The sequence below is a fragment of the Prionailurus viverrinus genome, chromosome E2, assembly GCF_022837055.1.
Source record: "Prionailurus viverrinus isolate Anna chromosome E2, UM_Priviv_1.0, whole genome shotgun sequence".
Taxonomy (NCBI): Eukaryota; Metazoa; Chordata; class Mammalia; order Carnivora; family Felidae; genus Prionailurus; species Prionailurus viverrinus.
In genome coordinates, this window is record NC_062575.1 from 47,843,689 (window position 1) to 47,860,870 (window position 17,182).

The following is a 17,182-nucleotide window of genomic DNA, read 5'->3' on the forward strand; positions in this document are numbered from 1 at the left end:
TTACAGTTTAATTATCGGGGAACAGGCTCAGGGATGCGGGAAGCAGCTCTGGAGGAGTCTCCTCACAGCGTGGCAGGAAGGAACCAGGGCCCAGCTCTACCCCTCTGGGGTGGCAGGACCTGGGGATACCCTGGCACCCTCCAGTGGACCAGCTGGTGTTTCCCATCCCCGTGAAAGAAGAGAGGTGGAGGGCAGCTGGTGTGGCTGAGGTCAGCGCGGGTTCCTTCTCCGCCTGACATCCTTCCATGTCTCCCACTGCCTGGGGGCGAGGATCCAAACCTGGAGCCCCCTCTGGTGGACCAGGCCCTGCCCCGATCTGCTTGCCTGCTGCACTTAGCCTTGCCCACCTTTGTTAAGTGCCCTCATCTCAAGTATTCCTCGCTGAGTCTTGAACTAGAGGTCACCCCCTCTGGGAGGCCTTCTCAGGTCGCCCCTCCCCCTGCCCCGCCCACCAGAGCAGGTGATAAGCTCTGCTAGCTCCCTGCTGGCTGTCAGGGCCACTCACTCCACCCCTGCTAAGTGCTGGGCCTGGCGCCTGGTCCAGCATGTGACCTGCAGAGAACCCAAAAGGAGAAGGGGTTCAGGACGGGCCTTCCGAGAAGCCTGGGAGGGCTGGAGGACTGAGGGCTAGCTGATGCCTTCCCAGGGGAGGCTTCTGGCTGGGCCAGGCGGAGGTGGGCTCCTGGGAGTTTGTGCAGGGGGAGGGGACCCGGAGATGGCCGTGCCAGGCCCGCCTGCATTCCTCTGCAGGCCCCAGATTCCTGGTGGCCCGAGGTGGGGGAGGATGAGCAGGCAGAGGGGCCTCCCAGGCAATGCCCCTGCCCCTCCCCGGCCCTCCTTTCTACTTCCCTCCCCCTCTGTCATCAGTCTGTCTCACTTTACAAATCCCACCTCTCCCCTCCCACCCCCCAGGCCTCAGGCCTGGAGCTGTGTGTCCTGCCCAGCCCCTGACATCCCACTTACCACCCCCCCCCCCCCCCCAGCTGCACCTTAAAGCATCTGGGGTTATCGAGCCCAGATCGTTTGTTTGAATCCCAATCTCTGGCTGTGGGGCCCGAGCATTGATTAGTTTTTGTTTTGTTTTGTTTTGTTTTGTTTTGTTTTGTTTTGTTTTGTTTTGTTTTGTTTTGTTTTAAGTTCCCTGGGTGATTAGCTAAGATGAGAGCCACCGACCTACAGAAATGATAGCAAACGTGTTCACTTCTGCAACGTTGGGTGCACTTTCCAGTCTTCTGACATGGCATGATTGAGCCACGTTACCCCCACAGGCGCACTGTCGGAAGATAGGACTGTTGTTCCCACGTTACAGATGAGGCCGCTGGGCCCTGGGAGGGCTTCCGTGCTGGCGGTACAGCCTCTGCCGCTGTCCCGTCTTCCCATCCCTGGGTCCTCCAGGCTCCTGGAGGTGGCCTTCTCTGTCTCCCTGCCCTCCTCCTCTCTTTCTCCCCATGTCTCTCTGCCTTTCTCCTCTCTCCCCCTTTCCCCGGCCTCGATTTCTCACTCCCTCCTCCGCGAGTCGAAGCTTGTCCGGCTTCCCGTTTAGCCAGGATCCTGCTGAAGCCACAGAGGGAGATGGTGTCCACCAGCCCAGGACAGGGATGGGAAGGATGCTGGCGTCACCCTCGCAGCCCCCATCACCTCTCCTGGCACCTGGAGTGGGGGTGGGGGCAAGCGTCCCACTGATATTTGGGGGTACTGGGGCCGGCTTTGCTGCCTCGCGGGAGGACTGTCCGGGCAGGCGGCAGACCCTGACGTGACCGATCCTGTGACCCATGATCCCTCCGCGGGCCCAAAAGTCTGGTGGTGCCCTCTGTGGCCGGTTACCATTTCAAGCTCCTGCGGGGCAACCCAGGGTTTGGTTTCAGCAAAAGCTTATGCTCAGATGTGGAGGTTGCATCGCGGGGGCCTTTACTATTTGAGGAGAACGAGGGGAAATGGGTCCAGTGCTCGCCAGGGCTCACTGGCCTCGTCTCCCACGCCCACTCAGGGCAAGGGCTCCCCACTGGGCCTCTCCGGTTCTGGCAGAGCTTCCCCTGGGGCCCCGGCCGGGCCCCGGAGCCCCGGATGCCGCAGCGGCGTCGGTTCCCACATCTGGAGCAGGAGATGGGTTCCCGCTGCCTCCTGGGAGTAGCTGGGAGGAGTGAGCGAGTCAGTGGCGTGTGTGACGCTCAGCACAGCGCTGCCATCCGTATGTCGTCATGGTCGCTTTGGCCGCGATCGCTGTTACAGTTCTTAGAGGCAGGACACGTGTTTGGATTTAGTAATAAAAGATTCACTGGGCGAGCAAGCCGTAATTCTTTGCTGTTATCAGTAGGTCACACTTCCTTTTGCAAAATGTGTAAAACCTTTGTGTAGAAGTGTTCATTCATGCTCAGAGGGGTGGTCTCATGCCTTCCCCAGGTCCCCGTCACTGTCCCTGTCACCGGCATCCACAGTTACCAATGACGTCACCGGGCTTTTTCATCTCGTAACGCAGTCCCCACCTCCGTGGTTGTTTCAAAGCAATTCCCAAACGTCATACACTTTAGCCGTAAGTTTTCCCAATTTTCCTCCTGAAGGAGATTAAAGAGTCTAAAAGAACAAACCCACAATACTGTTGTCACAGGAAAAAAAGAGCTGGTAGTTCGTGAACATCCTCACATTTCTCCAATTGTCTTACCATCCTTTTTTTCAATTTGTTCGTTTGATTTGGAATCCAGACAAGGTCTGTGCTTTGCATTTGGTTGACAGGCCCCTTAAGGCTTCTGTCGTCTGTGGGACCTCTCGTGTCAGCGCTTTTGTGTGCTTGCTGTTTGCATTGTGTATCTATCAAAGACCCTAGTGCTTTGTCCCCTCGAGTTTTCCACAGTCTGGACCCAGCCGATGAATCCTTGTGTCTCTTAACGTGTTCCTCTGTCCCTTGTGCCTCCTGTAAATTGGGACTTAGGTCTAGAGGCTTGATTATATTCAGGTTCTGTTTCTTTCCCAGGTGGTACTATATGTATGAACATCAGATCAACATTAGTGCCTGGGGCACTTTTAAAATAAACCTAGGGGGCGCCTGGCTGGCTCAGTTGGTTAGGCATCCGACTTCGGCTCAGGTCATGATCTCACGGTTCTTGGGTTCGAGCCCCGCGTCAGACTCTGTGCTGACAGCTCAGAGCCTGGAGCCTGCTTTGGATTCTGTGTCTCCCTTTCTTTCTTCCCCTGCCCCACTCACACTCTGTCTCTCTCGAAATGAATACATGTTAAAAAAAAAAAAAACCTTAAAAAAATTAAATAAGATAAAATAAAATAAGTTGCATTAAATTTTAAAAATTGAGTGGATCGAAAGAAAAATTCTTCCATTGCTCCCAGTCAGACTGGTATCCGGATACAGCAGAGTGGGGCGGGGCGGGGGGTACCTGAGGACAGAGGCTCGGGAACTGCTGGGGCCTGGGCAAAGGGCTGTGTGTCAGCCACCAGCCTCCACGAACTGTCGTCAGGAGCGCATGACTTCGGGTTCCTGCTTTGCCAGGACCCCTAGGCCCCCAGCTGAGAGCCATTCCTGTCCCCCAACCCCATCCTTGAGTCACCCCCTAGCTGGCCACTAGCTGGCCTGGTGGTCATTTAGGCACAGAGCTGCTCTCCTGGCCTGGCTCTGCCCTTGGCCAGCGGGGCCAGCCTGGGAAGCTGTCCCATCCTCCACCCGCCTCCTCGGGGACACGATGGGGACCACACCTCCCTAGGAGGGCTGTGGTCAGGACTCAGCCAGGCGGAGACCGTGCAGAAAAGGGTGTGATGGGAGCTACTTTTCTTCCACAGTCCGCGTGGGCTTCCTTGACCTCAACTGTACCACTGCCTCCACCGCTCCCGGCCACGCTGGCCTCCTCGCACATCCTGGCGTGTATCAGGCGGGCTTCGGTCCGGGGGCCTTTGTGGTGGCCATCCCCTCTACCCTGGGTTGCCTCGTGGCTTCCTCCCTGCCCTCTGGTCCAGCTCCAGTGCCACCCGCCTCGGAGACCCCCCTGACTGTGCTCCCTGTCGTCGCCCCCTTGTTACGTCCTATTTCTTTTACTTGTGTATTGTCTTATCTCCCCCACTGGAACTTCAGCTCTGGGAAGGAGGGACTGTCTTCTTTACTGCTGTGTCCCCAGTGCCTAAAACCGTGTCTGGCGCTCACTGTGTGCGTAATAATTACCGGGCGCATGAAACGAGAGGATGAACACGGTTACGCGAGCAGACTTTGGCCTGCGTCACACCTACCACGGGCTCCTGGCTCTGATACACGCTGTGTGACCTTGGGCTGGCCCCTCCCCTCTCTGAGCCTCACTTTCCTCCTCTGCAGTGTGGGGTGTTAACAGCACCCTGCCCACCGCCTCGTTTTGGGCCAGCAGGGCGCCCGGACGGAATGCTTCGCAGCTGGCCTCGCTGCCGTCTTGTGTCTCCAGCATAGGGCACCGATGAGCCAGTAAAGTGTCCTCCAGGGGGACACTTCACTAAATCTTAACTCTGTCCTTCTACTCTGTATGACTGGCTGTTGGTGCCCCGGGGTAGGGCAGGGCAGGGACACATTCCCTTGGCCAGAAGGGCTCACTCACTGAAGAGTGATGCACATGGGACACGGGAGTGTCCAGGGTACGGGGACCCCGGCCGTGGCAGCATCCAAGGGCTCCAGGGCTGGCTGCTTGCAGGCCTGTGCCTTCCTTGAAGGAAACAGGCCAAGAGCTGCAAGGGGCCAAGGAGGACTGTTGTTATTATGATAGCAGTTTACAGCTTGGGTGTGTGTGTGTGTGTGTGTGTGTGTGTGTGTGTGTGTGTGTTGAGAGAAAGAGCTCAAGAGAGGGAGATTGTCTGAAGGTACAGGTGCGTATAGAGGAAGCTTCCAGCTGTCAGAATTGCCGTCCCTGGTGTTTGCCACACGGGAGTGTAAAATAGGACATGTGTAGACAAAAAGTACATCACTCCCTGTTCAGTTTAATGAATGATTCTAAGGTGTACCCCCATCTAACGACCACCCAGATCTGGAAGGTAGGTGTCACCAGCTTTGTCAAAGAAATCCAACCGTCTTTTTTCCCTTTTACTTTTTAAAAAAAATTTTTTTTAATGTTTATTTATTTTTGAGAGAGAGAGACAGAGACAGTGTGAGTGGGGTGGGGCAGAGAGAGAGGGAGACACGGAATCCGAAGCGGCCTCCAGGCTCTGAGCTGTCAGCACAGAGCCCCATGCGGGGCTCAAGCTCACGGACTGTGAGATCATGACCTGAGCCGAAGTCGGACGCTTCACCAACAGAGCCACCCAGGTGCCCCTTTTCTTCCTTTTAATTGTTGCTTCTATTTTTGTGGATTTTGAGAGCTATCAGATGCCCCAAGAGGACAGGGAATCACCTGACGGCCCCCCTTAGGCCCTCTTGCCCAGCTGAGAGGAGAGACACCCTGGCCCTGGGGAAAGCCCTGTGTGCCCACCTGCAGGTATTCAGGCCTCACCGTGGTCCCTTGGTGCCTCCCTACACAGTCTCCCATATTGCTCCGCAGCTTTTAAAGCCGAGTGTAATGACACCAGACCGCCAGCTCTTGGCTGTAATTTGCTCTCAATATTTTGCTCTTGAGGTTTCTCTAGGTGGACAAATGAAGTCCTGTGCCAATAGGAATGTTCCCCAGTGTGGGTCGGAGCTGCCTCCCCCGCCCCCACAGTTGCCAGATGAAAGCAGCCCAGCCCTGGGGGAGCCTCGGGAGGGCATGGGGGGGGGGGGCGGTGGTTTGAAACCTCAAGTGACATCGGCATTTTCTGTCCATGGAGGGCACTGCTGGCTTCCCAGGTCACCACATGGGACTCAGTCACAGGCCCTTGACATGTAAGGGGTCTTCACTGAGCACCTGTAAGGGATAAAGGAACTCTGATATCATCCGGGGTCTGTTTGTCCCACTACAGAGGAACGGATTGCAGGCTGAGGGCCAGACGGTCTCTTCTCTTGCCTGCCCCCCTGTGCCCCTCTGCTTCCCCTGGTAGCCAGGCTCATCCAGCCTTTCCGGAGAGGCCGTCGGGGGTGGAGATGACTATCAAAGGCTCTGGATGCGTTCCCCGGCTCTGCTGCCTATTGGCTGGGTGACCTTTGGCATGCGGCGACTTCCCCCTGTTGGCCTCAGTTTCCCCATTTATAAAATGGGACTGTATAAAGATTATTTCATCCACGGAAAGCACTCAAAAGAGACTGGCGTGGAGAATCCTTGTACTGCGTGCGAGCTATGTTATTGTTCTCACTGCCACTCACTCATTGATTTTGTAGATATTCCCTGAGTGCCGCTGTGCCTCCAGCTCTTTTCTGGCTGACGCCGGGGAAAGGCTGGTGGCCGGTCAGCCCATGGTCTTCCCTCATGGAACTTGTGCTCTAGTGGTGGAGACAGACAGCACCAGTCGGTGACAGCCAGAATGACCGTGGAGCACAGATCACTGCCTTGGCTGTGGAGGAGGAAGCCCAGAGAACTGGGCTTAGGAAATCAGGGAAGGCTTCTTGGAAGAGGAGACTTCTGAGCTGAAGGCTAAAAGAGGCACAAGAGTTAGTATGTGGAATGGTGTTCCAAGGAGAGTGAATAGCATGTTCAAAGGCTAAAAGGTGGGCAACATATATATATGTTATATATATAAATATATTATATATTATATATTATATATTATATATTATATATTATATATTATATATTATATATTATATATATAATATATATATTATATAATATATATATTATATATATAATATATAATTCAAATAAACATTGAAAAAAACATATATTTTTTTTTCAAATGTTTATTTATTTATTTTTGAGGAAGAGGTAGAGAGCAAGCAGGGGAGGGGCAGAGAGAGAGGGAGAGAGAATCCCAAGCAGCCTCTGGAATGACTGAGCCACCCAGGTTCCCCTCAAGTATTAATATTTTTGACTAAGCTTTTATTTCGAGATAACTGTGGATTCACTGGCAGATGCAAGAAATAACACAGAGAAGGCCCCTGTTTCCCCAGAGGTAACATCTTGCAAACACTATAGTTAGTACAAGACCACAACCAGGATAATGACATTGATACAGTCAAGAGACAGAACATTCCATCACAAGGTTCCTTCCTGATGCCTTTTTATAGCCACATGCCCTCCCTGGCACGTCCCTACCTCCTGACAATCACTCATCTGTCCGTTCCCCATTATTATAATCCTGCATTTCAAAAATGTGATGTACTGTGAAACAATTTTCACAGCCCTGATGTAAAGAACTGTAACAATAAGGAGAATTTAAAATATAAAATAAAGCAAAAAAGCTTACAGTTTCAAAAAGAAAAGAATGTTATGTAAGTGGAATCCTACCGTATGTAACCTTTCGGTTGGCTTTTTTTTTTAACTCAGCCTAATTCTTTGGAGAGTTCCCCAGGTTGTTGCGTGTATCGATAGTTGGTTCCTGGAGCGCCTGGGTGGTTCAGTCGGTTAAGTGTCTGACTTGGGCTCAGGAAATGAACCCACGGTTTGTGAGTTGGAGCCCCACGTTGGGCTCTTCGCCTGCTTGGGATTCTCTTTCTTTCTCTCTGCCCTTCCCCCACCCGTGGACACTTGTTCTCTCTCTTTCTCTCTCTCAAAATAGATAAACGTTAAAAAATAGAATAGGTATTTTTTTTTTTTTTTAAATTTTTTTTTTTCAACGTTTATTTATTTTTGGGACAGAGAGAGACAGAGCATGAACGAGGGAGGGGCAGAGAGAGAGGGAGACACAGAATCGGAAACAGGCTCCAGGCTCTGAGCCATCAACCCAGAGCCCGACGCGGGGCTCGAACTCACGGACTGCGAGATCGTGACCTGGCTGAAGTCGGACGCTTAACCGACTGCGCCACCCAGGCGCCCCAGAATAGGTATTTTTTAAAAAATCGTTGGTTCCCTTTTCTTGCTGACGAGTATCCCATGGTATGGACGTACCACAGGTTATCCTTTCACCCATGGAAGGACCTCTGGGTTGTTTTCATTTTGGCGGCTATTACAAATAAAGCTGCCATAAACAGTTGCATACAGGTTTTCGTGTGAACGTAAATTTTTGTTTCTCTGGAGTAAATACCCAGAAGTGCACTTGCTGGGCAGTATGGCCAGTTGCACGTCTAAATTGCCAAAAAAAAAGAAAAGAAAGAAATCACCGAACCATTTTCCAAAGCGGCTGTACCATTTTACGTCCCCCCCCCCCCAGCAGTGTGCGAATGATCGTTTCTCTGCATCTGCACCCGCATTTGGTGTTGCCGCTGTTTTTGATTTTCGCCGCTCTGCTAGGCATGTTAACGGTAACTCATTGTGGTTTTAATTTGTGTCTGTCGCCACACATCCTTTCATGTGCTGACTGCTGTCTCTACACCGTCTTTTCTTTTAAATTTTTTTTTCAGCGTTTATTTATTTTTGGGACAGAGAGAGACAGAGCATGAACGGGGGAGGGGCAGAGAGAGAGGGAGACACAGAATCGGAAACAGGCTCCAGGCTCCGAGCCATCAGCCCAGAGCCTGAGGCGGGGCTCGAACTCACGGACCGCGAGATCGTGACCTGGCTGAAGTCGGACGCTTAACCGATTGCGCCACCCAGGCGCCCCTACACCGTCTTTGGTAAAATGTCTCTTCGTGTCTTCTGCCCATTTTCTCCCGGGGTTGCTTGTTTTTTTTACTGTTGAATTTGGGGAGTTCTTCTAGAGACTAGTCCTTGGTCAGATAGGTGGCTTGTAAATCTTGTCTCCCAATCGGTAGATTTTCCCCCCCTTCTTGTGGACTTCTGCAGAGCAAAAGTTTATAATTTTGATGAGGTCTGCTTTATTAATTTTTCCTTTTATGGGTCTTTTCATATCCAGTCTAACATTTCTGCCTAGCCTTAGATCCTGAAGGTTGGTTTGGTTGGTTGGTTTCTGAAAGTTTTGTGGTTTTATATTTGAGTTTGCGATCCATTATAAGTTAACGTGGGTGCAAAGGGCGGGGTTGAAGATCAGGGTTCATGATTCCAGCACCGTTTACGGGAAGTGCTCTTTTCTCCATTGAGTTGCTTGTGCCTTTTGGGGGGGCCAGAAGTAAGTCACCACAGCGAGATACTACTTCGCACCTACCAGGATAAATGTTACCAATAAAGGGAAACTAACCAGTATTGGCGAGGATGTGGAGAAGCTGGGAGCCCTCACGCATCACCGATGGGAACGTAACACGGTGCAGCCGCCGTGGAAAACAGTCTGGTAGTTTTTCAAACGGTTAAACACAGAACCATCACATAACCTGGCAGTTCTACTCCTTAGGTATATACCCGGAAGAGTTGAAAGCAGAGGCTCGAATAGATATTTGTACATCAGTGTGCGTAGTTGGATTGTTCACGATAGCTAGAAGGTAGAGGGAACCCAAGTGGCTGTCAACGGATGAATGGATACACAAAATATGATGTGTGTATATACAACAGTGAGTTATTTTTCAGCCACAAAAATGAGTGACATTTTGAAAAATGCTCCCACGTAGGTGGACCTCGAAAACATTATGCTTAGCGTAAGAGGCCAGACACAGGAGAAGTGTTGTAAGATCCCCCTTAAAGGAGACACCCAGAATAGGCAAGTTCCCGGAGAGAGTAGAACAGAGCCTCCCAGGGCCTGGGAGGCAGGAGGGAATGGGGGCTGCTGTCTCATGGCTGTAGGATGTTTTGCTGGGGATGATGAAAACATTTTGGGCGTAGACGGTGGTGATGGGTTCACAACACTGCAGAGATACTTAAGGCCGCTGAATTATACACTTCACAAATGGTTGAAATGATAAATATTGCGTATATTTTACCACAAAGAAGGAAAAGCCAGTGTTTATTTATTTTAAGTATATTTGTTGATTTTGAGAGAGAGAGAGAACATGCGTGTGCCCGCAGGAAGGGGCGGAGAGAGAATCCCAAGCAGGCTCCTCACTGTCAGCACAGAGCCTGAATGGGGTTTGCCCTCACCAACCGTGAGATCGTGACTTGAACTGACATCGGGAGTCGGACGCTTAAGCGACGGAGCCACTCAGGCGCCCCGCAAAATGAGTTTTTTAAACACCAGTGTGTCTATTTGTGCGGGTCTGTTTGCGGGTCCTCGCTCTGGCTCGCTGACCCGTGTGTGTTTATCCGCACTGATTACTGCGGCTTTGTGAGTGGGGCTTCACATCAGGGAGAGTGAGGCCTCCACTTTCCTCTGTTCCAGAATTCTTGGGCCTGGGGCCTGTCTCTTTTGGAGTTCCTCTCAGGCCCCCTTGTGTGGAAGGTGGCCCTGTGGTTTACCCAACTTCCGAGACCCCTTGACGCCTGCCTCGTCCTCAGCCCCTGTATCTGACTCCTCAATTATCGCCCTGGCCTGTCCCCCTCTCTCTGCGTCCCGCTGTCCCGGCTGCCTTCATCAGTTGCCTGGACCGATGCTGTGTCTTGTCACTTGTCCCCCACACCCACTCAAGCCACCTCGATCTCGTCCTCCGCAGACAGGACAGCCAGAGTTGTCTCTGGCAAGGACAGGCCCCTCGCCAGCACCCACCCGGCTCCCCCTGGCTCGCCTGTGGCCTGGCTGCTGCCCCTCTCTGGCCTTGCTCCGCCGCATTCTCGTCCCTCCAACCAGCCTGGCTCAGCTGGAATTTCACATTTCATTTGTGTGATCCTTGATCAGGGGCCCCAGCGGGCAGGGACCAGGCTGCACCCCGCCCCAGCCCTGGTGACACAGGGCAGACATGGATTGGATTTCTCTTGACAGAAACCCTGAACGTGGGCAGGAATTTGCACCCGCGACTGGGGGGAAAGGGAAGGTGAGGATATGAGGCCAGAGAGGCTGGGAGAGCCTGGGGAACCCTGGAGAGGGGGTGGCTTTAGCCGTGCGTGCCCGCTAGCGTTTCGGCAGGAAAGGGACATAGATTGGATTTACAGAGGTCTCCCTGGGCCCGTGGAAAATAGGCAAAGGCTTGGTGGAGACGCTTGGCGGGAAAGGAGTCTGATGGCTTTCAAACTACGATGGGGTGTGCATCCTAAGTAGAAAATGCAAATGAAAAGTAGGCCGAGAGGGGCCAGACCTCCCCTATCTGACAGGCAAGGAGCGAAGAGAGCGAGACAGCACCCCGGGCTGGGAGGCCGGGGGGCTGTGGGGGGTGGGGAGCGCTCACGTGGGCGGCTTGGCGGTGATGGTCCTTGTCCAGCGAGCCCGCTTGTCAGCACGTGGCCCACAGACATGCTGGCACACCCATGAAGTGACATCTGCACACGGGTGTTGTCTTGCCACACCATTTGTAAGAGCAGAAGGCTGGAAACCACCTACCTGGCCCCGTGGGGACTGGCTCGGGCATCCCGGTCCTTCCGCGCGACAGCTCAAGTGCACGCAGTGCTTTGCAACGATCGAGGCCTGGAAAATCACCTAAGACACGTAAAGACTATGTATATAATGTGTGTATATTATACATACATAAACACATACACAGGTACATATATACACGTATGTACTTGTGTCTAACATCGTGATTTTATTTATTTAAAAAAATTTTTTTAATGTTTATTTTGAGAGAGAGAGAGAGAGAGAGAGGGAGAGAGAGACAGCACAAGTGGGGGAGGGGCAGAGAGAGGGAGACAGAATCAGAAACAGGCTCCAGGCTCTGAGCTGTCAGCACAGCCGACGTGGGGCTCGACTTGGGAACAGCAGATCCTGACCTGAGCCAAAGTCAGACCTTTAACTGACTGAGCTGCCCAGGCGCCCCCGTAACATAATTTGAAATCGTTAGCCTGCATGCCGAGGAGGGTATCAGGCACGAATGTGTAGCGTAACCAGTTACTGTGAAGGGGAAACCCACGTAGCGCCCCCGCCCCAGGAGAAGAAGCAGCTGGCGCCAGCCCCCCAGGACCCCCTCTCAGGCCCTCCCTGCCCCAGAGGCCGCCCCTCCCCTGACTTTGGAGACAGTCACCGCCTGGTGCTTCTCCTTGGGTTTCGCCGCCTCTGTCGTCATCCTTAAACAGCGTATTTCATTGTGTCTAGTTTTGGGCTCTTTCTAAACGAAGTCATGGGACGCATTGTTTTGCGGTTTGCTCCTTCGCTTTCGACTGTCCATTCACAGGTAGCTGTGGCTCATTTCTTCTCACTGCTGCGTACCACCCCGTGGAGCCAGCACATCCCAGATCGTCATCCGTCTCTGGGGGACGAGCGTGTGCATCGCTCCCAGTCTCTCTCGCCGATTCCGACTGTGCTGCGGGAACTTACCCGTGCGCGTCCCTGAGGCCGGCAGTCCGCTGGCCGGGAGAGCTCAGTACGTGCCCGGGAGAGCGCTTTCTAGGTGTCGAGGGAATGTGCCCGGGAGAGCACGTGCTAGGTCCCCAGGGTGTGTCTTCACCTCCGCTGGGTGCTGCTGAGCTCCTCCCCTGTGCCGGGAGTGCGGAGGACCCAAGGCACGTTTTTGAGAAAAGCAAGGTCGGAAGAGTACGCGTGGTGTGCGGCCATTTCTGTTTTGTTTTTGTTTTCTCAAACGGTGTGCGAGCACGTGTGCGCACACGCGTGCACACGCGCGCGCTTGTGCAGGCTCTCTCGGGAAAAGAAAGGACACTGCAAAAGAAAGGACACTGCGTAGAGGTTGCCTCTGGGGCTGAGCTGGGGCCGCCCGGGAGGGCGCAGTCCTGTCACTGTTTACCCTTTGGTGCCACTGGCTTTTGAACCCTGGGCCTGTGTCCTGTAGAGCCAGAGAGAAGGAAAGGGAAGAAAGGGGATGGATGAAGCCCAGATGTGACGGAGTGTGATGAATTTTGCATGGGTTTATTGGTTTAGTCTGTACTTGGGGCTTATGTACACAGAGCCGTATAACAATCTGTTCCGGTGTGAGATGGTCCTGGAGCCACCTCTCCTTGCCCCTGAAGCCTGTTCCCAGGAGGACCCCTTGTTTCCAGTGTGGCTTCTGGGGAAAGAGTGCTCCCTCCCTCTCCCCCCATCCCTCCCCTTGGGACCTAGTTTCCCTTGGCTGGCCAGAACTGCCCAATCCAGCCAGCCAGCCAGCCAGCCAGCCGGAGCCCAAACCTGCCTGTCCGGTCTGGGAAGGTCTGGGGGCCCACCCACTTGGCTCCTCTCTGGGCGGCTGCCTGACAGGTGCCCCACCCCATATAGGAGGGCGTGGCCTGGGATCTAGGACTTCTGGGGTCTCCTAGACCTGCCCTGCTGTGGCCCCCCCATGCCGGACCCAGCCTGGGCCTGACTGGGAGCCCCTGGCTTGGTGGGTGGGTGGTAGACAGGAGGAGGGAAGGTGGGGTTTCCAGGACCTTGGAGCCGGTGCGGTCCTCCTGGTCCCAGTGATAAAGTCCTCGGGGAGTTGGCCGCCGGGAGTCGTCTCTGTAGAGGCGCCAGAGCAGGAGAGTGGGAAGGACACAGGCTTCTCTGTCCACCTGCCCACCTGGGCCACTTGCTCGCTGTTCTCACGGGCTTACCATCGACTGGGCACCCGTCCTAGGCCACCTGTGAGAACCTGAGAACCTGGTCTCCGCTGCTCACGGGACCCCGCCCCCGTGGGGAAGCAGTCCCACTCGACGTCAGTCCCTGGAGCAGGGAGTTTTGTCTAGTTTGTTCCCTGCTGAATTGTCAGGGCCTCCAACAGGCCGGCCTGGCAGGTGCCGGGAGCTCCGGAAATGTGTGAACGAATGAGGGAGACCGACATGGCAGAGACAGCGTGGCCTGGAGGAGTCAGCACCAGGATGGAGTCTGGAGGAGGTACCAGACCCAGCCGGGTGTCAAGGAGGGCTTCCTGGAGAAGAAGGTGTCTGAGGCAGGGCCGGAAATGTGGATAGGGACACAGCAGGCAGCCCCACCGTCTTGCCCCCCAAGTCCCCTGTCAGGGAGAAGATAGACAGACACAAAAAACACATTTTACGCAGTGCGCTCTGACCTGGGCCGCCGAAGGCTTTGTAGAGGAAGTAAGATCTGGAAGGGGAGGGAAGAGGGAGGCAGAGGTGGGGCGGGGTGTGCACACACCTTCTAGGTTTCCCCTCTCTAAACTTTCTCCTGTGTGGAATGGGGGTTCAGGGCAAGCCAGCCTCATGCTCAGGACAGCTGGTGAAGGGCACAGAGGCCTGTCCGGGAAGCCTGGTGCCCAATCTCCCTGCTGGGTGCCTGGGGCAAGTGTTTCAACCTCTCTGGGCCTCAGTTTCCTCCATTGTAAAAGGACCCTGGTAAAGTACCTCTCCCTTTTAGGGCAGTGGTGAGTGTGCTGTAGGTGCCGAGAGCGGGCCCAGCCAGAGTCAGTTCTTGGAGAGTCGGGCCCCTCACTTTCAGAAGGTTGGTTGCATCCTGGAAGACGGGAGCCAGCGGAGCGTGACGAGGCCCCAGCCCTCCCTGCCTTTCTCCCTCCACATGTCCACCATTCACGCCCACCAGTCCCACTTTTGCGCCTAGAGATGGCCATGTCAGGGGTCCGCCGTGACCTTCCCTGCATCTAATGAGAGAGTGGGGTACAGCAGGAGAGGCCCCCTTCGCGGCCCCTCTCGGAGCTCTTGCTGGAATCACGAGGTGGCCGGTGGGGGCAGAGACAGCAAGCTCTGGATCTCCAGCCGCCCCTCTGCATCGGAGGGGCCCCCCACCCTGACCAGCGCCCCCCTCCTCCAGCCCGGGCTGTCATCTCAAACCTGGCTGCCTGGCCAGCCACTCTCGGGTACTCAGCCCCATGCTGTGTGGCCACTGCTTCCCTGGCCCCTGGCACCAAGCCTGGCACGGGGGTGTGGGGTGCCAGTGGGGAACTACCCCGTTGAAGCAAAGGGCTGGGGCTTGGGTCCCCCGTTGCTGTGTCCCTGCCCAGGTCCTCCCTCCGCCGGGGCAGTTGTGGCCACGTGGCCCCGGCTTTCCAAGCTTGGCCCCTCCTTCCCTCTGTTCCTCCCTCCTCCCTCCTCCCTCCCCACTCTGTGGACCGGAGCCACTGGCGAGCTCGGCTCCTGCCAGGGCGGGCCTCGGCACCACCCGCTGCCAGAGAGGCTGGGGTGCAGAGCCAGCCAGCTCTCTTTGGTGGGCGCCTGCGTCGTGGGCCGGGGAACCCCTTGATCCCCGTTCACTGCTCTGCCGGCTGGAAGCCTGTCTGCTGGCCTGCCCCAGTGAGGGTGACCCGGGACAAGGGAAGAGGATGGTGGAGGTGAGCCGACCCTGGCCTCGGGCAGCAGGGGAGGAAAGGGGAGGACCACATGGGGCGTGGGAGGGCAGTCCTACCGCCTGGCGACCAGAGCCACCCGGGCCAGGGTAACACGTGCTCAAGGGCCCACACCGATCTCGGGGCCAGGGGCGAGGTGGCCGTGTTTCCACGTGCTCAGAGGCAGGTGTCTGTCTCCTGGGGCTTCCTGCGTGCCTCAGCGCAGGCCCCTGAGCACCTCTGTGGGGGCACATTCCCGGGGCCTGCTTTCATGGGGGTGGTCCTGAGGGGCTGTGCCCCGCTGGGTCACCCCGGATGACCCTGGGGTTGGCCATGGGTGTGCCTGGGTCTGGTGTGGGGTCTCGTTACCTTCTGTGTGTGGAGCTAGGGATGTGTGGGTCTCGGGGTCTAACTCCGTCTCGGGGAGTGTTCCTGAGTATGTGTCTGGGTCCTTTCTAGGTAAATCCGACAGTTGTGGACCATCTGGGATTGTGTATATGCGCGCGGGTGCCTGTGTTTTAAGGTGGGTGGCTGGTCTGTATGGTGTATCTCGTTGGCATGTGTTGTGGGTCTCTTTCGGGAGTCTGTGCGTCTCGGCGGGGAGTGGGGGGTGGTCTCTGTACTCTGTGTGGAGAGGCAGCTGCGGGGCTGCCGATTATCCTGGCCCTTCCATTCTGGTTCTTCCGGGCCAGGCCCTTCTTCACGGCCGCTTCTCCCACTCGGAGCTCGGCCACGGCTGCTGGGGCCTATATTCCGGAGGCGGGAACTAAGGCTCAGGGTGGGATGTCCTTTCCTGCTCCGAGGCTCCTGTACGGCTGCTGTCACCAAGATGCGGTGGGGCGGCTTCATGTACTTCAGTGTCTAGGGCTCCTCTGTGTGTGTGTGTGTGTGTGTGTGTGTGTGTGTGCGCGCGCGTGTGTAGCGGGGAGTTGTTTGGCGGGGGGCGGGGGGGGGCTCCAGATGCTCTTTCCCGCCTGTGACCCCCTCCCTCCTTCCTGCCCTCCCTCAGGGGAAGAATGAATGAAGTCGAATCGGATTTTCCTGGTCCCTGGGGGCTCAACCACACTTTCAGGCTTGTTGTGGCCTCTGTCCCCACCCTGGGCACCTCTGGGGGTGCCCTTTGTGTCTGTGTCCTGTTGTGCCTGGTGGGGGGTGCGGGGCACCGGGCCTGGGGCTGCCGGAGGAGCCGCCTGGCCTCCTTGGGGCTCTGGGCACCTGCCCGGCCCGGTTGGGCACAGGAAATACTGTGTCTTCATTCAGCCCCGCTCTGAGCTGTGTGCCACCCTGTGTTGGGCAGGGCTGGGGACCCAGAGGGGCTGAGATGGCCCCAGGCCCTGCCCTGTCGGAGGGCTCCTGGTGCGGCAGGAGAGGCAGACCCGTCGTCGGACAGTGTAGCCCGTTCTGCCCCCCATCCGGGCCCTGGAGAAAGCAAGGCAACAGAGACAGGCTGGCACCCCTGTGCTGGCCAGGAGACGGCTGTGCCCGGCCTCCTCTTTTATTTATTTGTTCCTAGCAGCAGGTTCACCCGTAGCGAGGACCCGCTTGGTGGCGGGTCCTGTTCTAAATGCTTTTCACGCGTCGCCTTATTCCGTCATGCAAACAGTCCCAGGAGACAGGGACTGTCGTCATCCCTGGTTTGCGGATGAGACCCGGAGAGGTTGAATCACTTGCACAGGGGCGCACAGCTTGGGAGTGGTGGAGCCGGTGGCAGAGCTTGGGCGGCCCACTCCTAACCACCCACCGCCTCCCGAGTCCTTGCCTGGCACTGTCTGCACAAAGGCCGGGTTGGGGTGGGGGAGGGCTGCTCCTCGCTCCCCAGACTTCCCCAGGCCAGGGGGACCCCTGGATCTGTGTCATCTCATGGGATTTTACCCGTTATGGGGACCAATGGGTTTCCTGCGGCATCTGTCACTGTATGACCTGCCTCTTGCCTGTCGCCAAAATAGGCTGTCACTTCTTCACGTTTGGAGCCTCGGCAGCACAGCGTGGCTGGGGTGGGCCTCCCTGGGGTGGGCAGGGCCCCGGGATAGGAGCGCAGTGGGTGCCCCTTGTGTTGTTTGGAACATGCACCAGCTTCTTCACAAATAGCCGGATTTGGTCTCCAAA

General features: G+C 55.7%; 1 protein-coding gene and 1 long non-coding RNA gene across 8 annotated transcripts in view; one reads left to right on the forward strand and one right to left on the reverse strand.

Annotated features, from left to right (window-relative positions):
• PAK4 (p21 (RAC1) activated kinase 4) overlaps positions 1 to 17,182 on the forward strand; it is a 45,406-nt gene that overhangs the window by 11,151 nt on the left and 17,073 nt on the right. The window contains exons 1-2 of one of the 6 annotated variants that reach the window (XM_047835137.1): positions 14,851 to 15,082; positions 15,536 to 15,599. The exons of 4 other annotated variants lie outside the window; for them this stretch is intronic. The gene's annotated coding sequence lies outside the window, so the exon portion shown is untranslated. Of the gene's footprint in view, positions 1 to 14,850; positions 15,083 to 15,535; positions 15,600 to 17,182 lie in introns of those variants that run through there. One more of the 6 variants, XM_047835136.1, reaches the window with a different exon arrangement.
• On the reverse strand, positions 5,213 to 12,600 carry LOC125152779 (uncharacterized). 2 transcript variants are annotated; one of them, XR_007147311.1, is made up of 3 exons: positions 11,894 to 12,600; positions 11,257 to 11,352; positions 5,213 to 6,497 (listed from the first exon to the last, which is right to left on the reverse strand). It is a non-coding gene; the product is annotated as an uncharacterized LOC125152779 (long non-coding RNA). The 2 variants fall into 2 exon arrangements; XR_007147312.1 differs by having other exon boundaries at positions 11,879 to 12,600.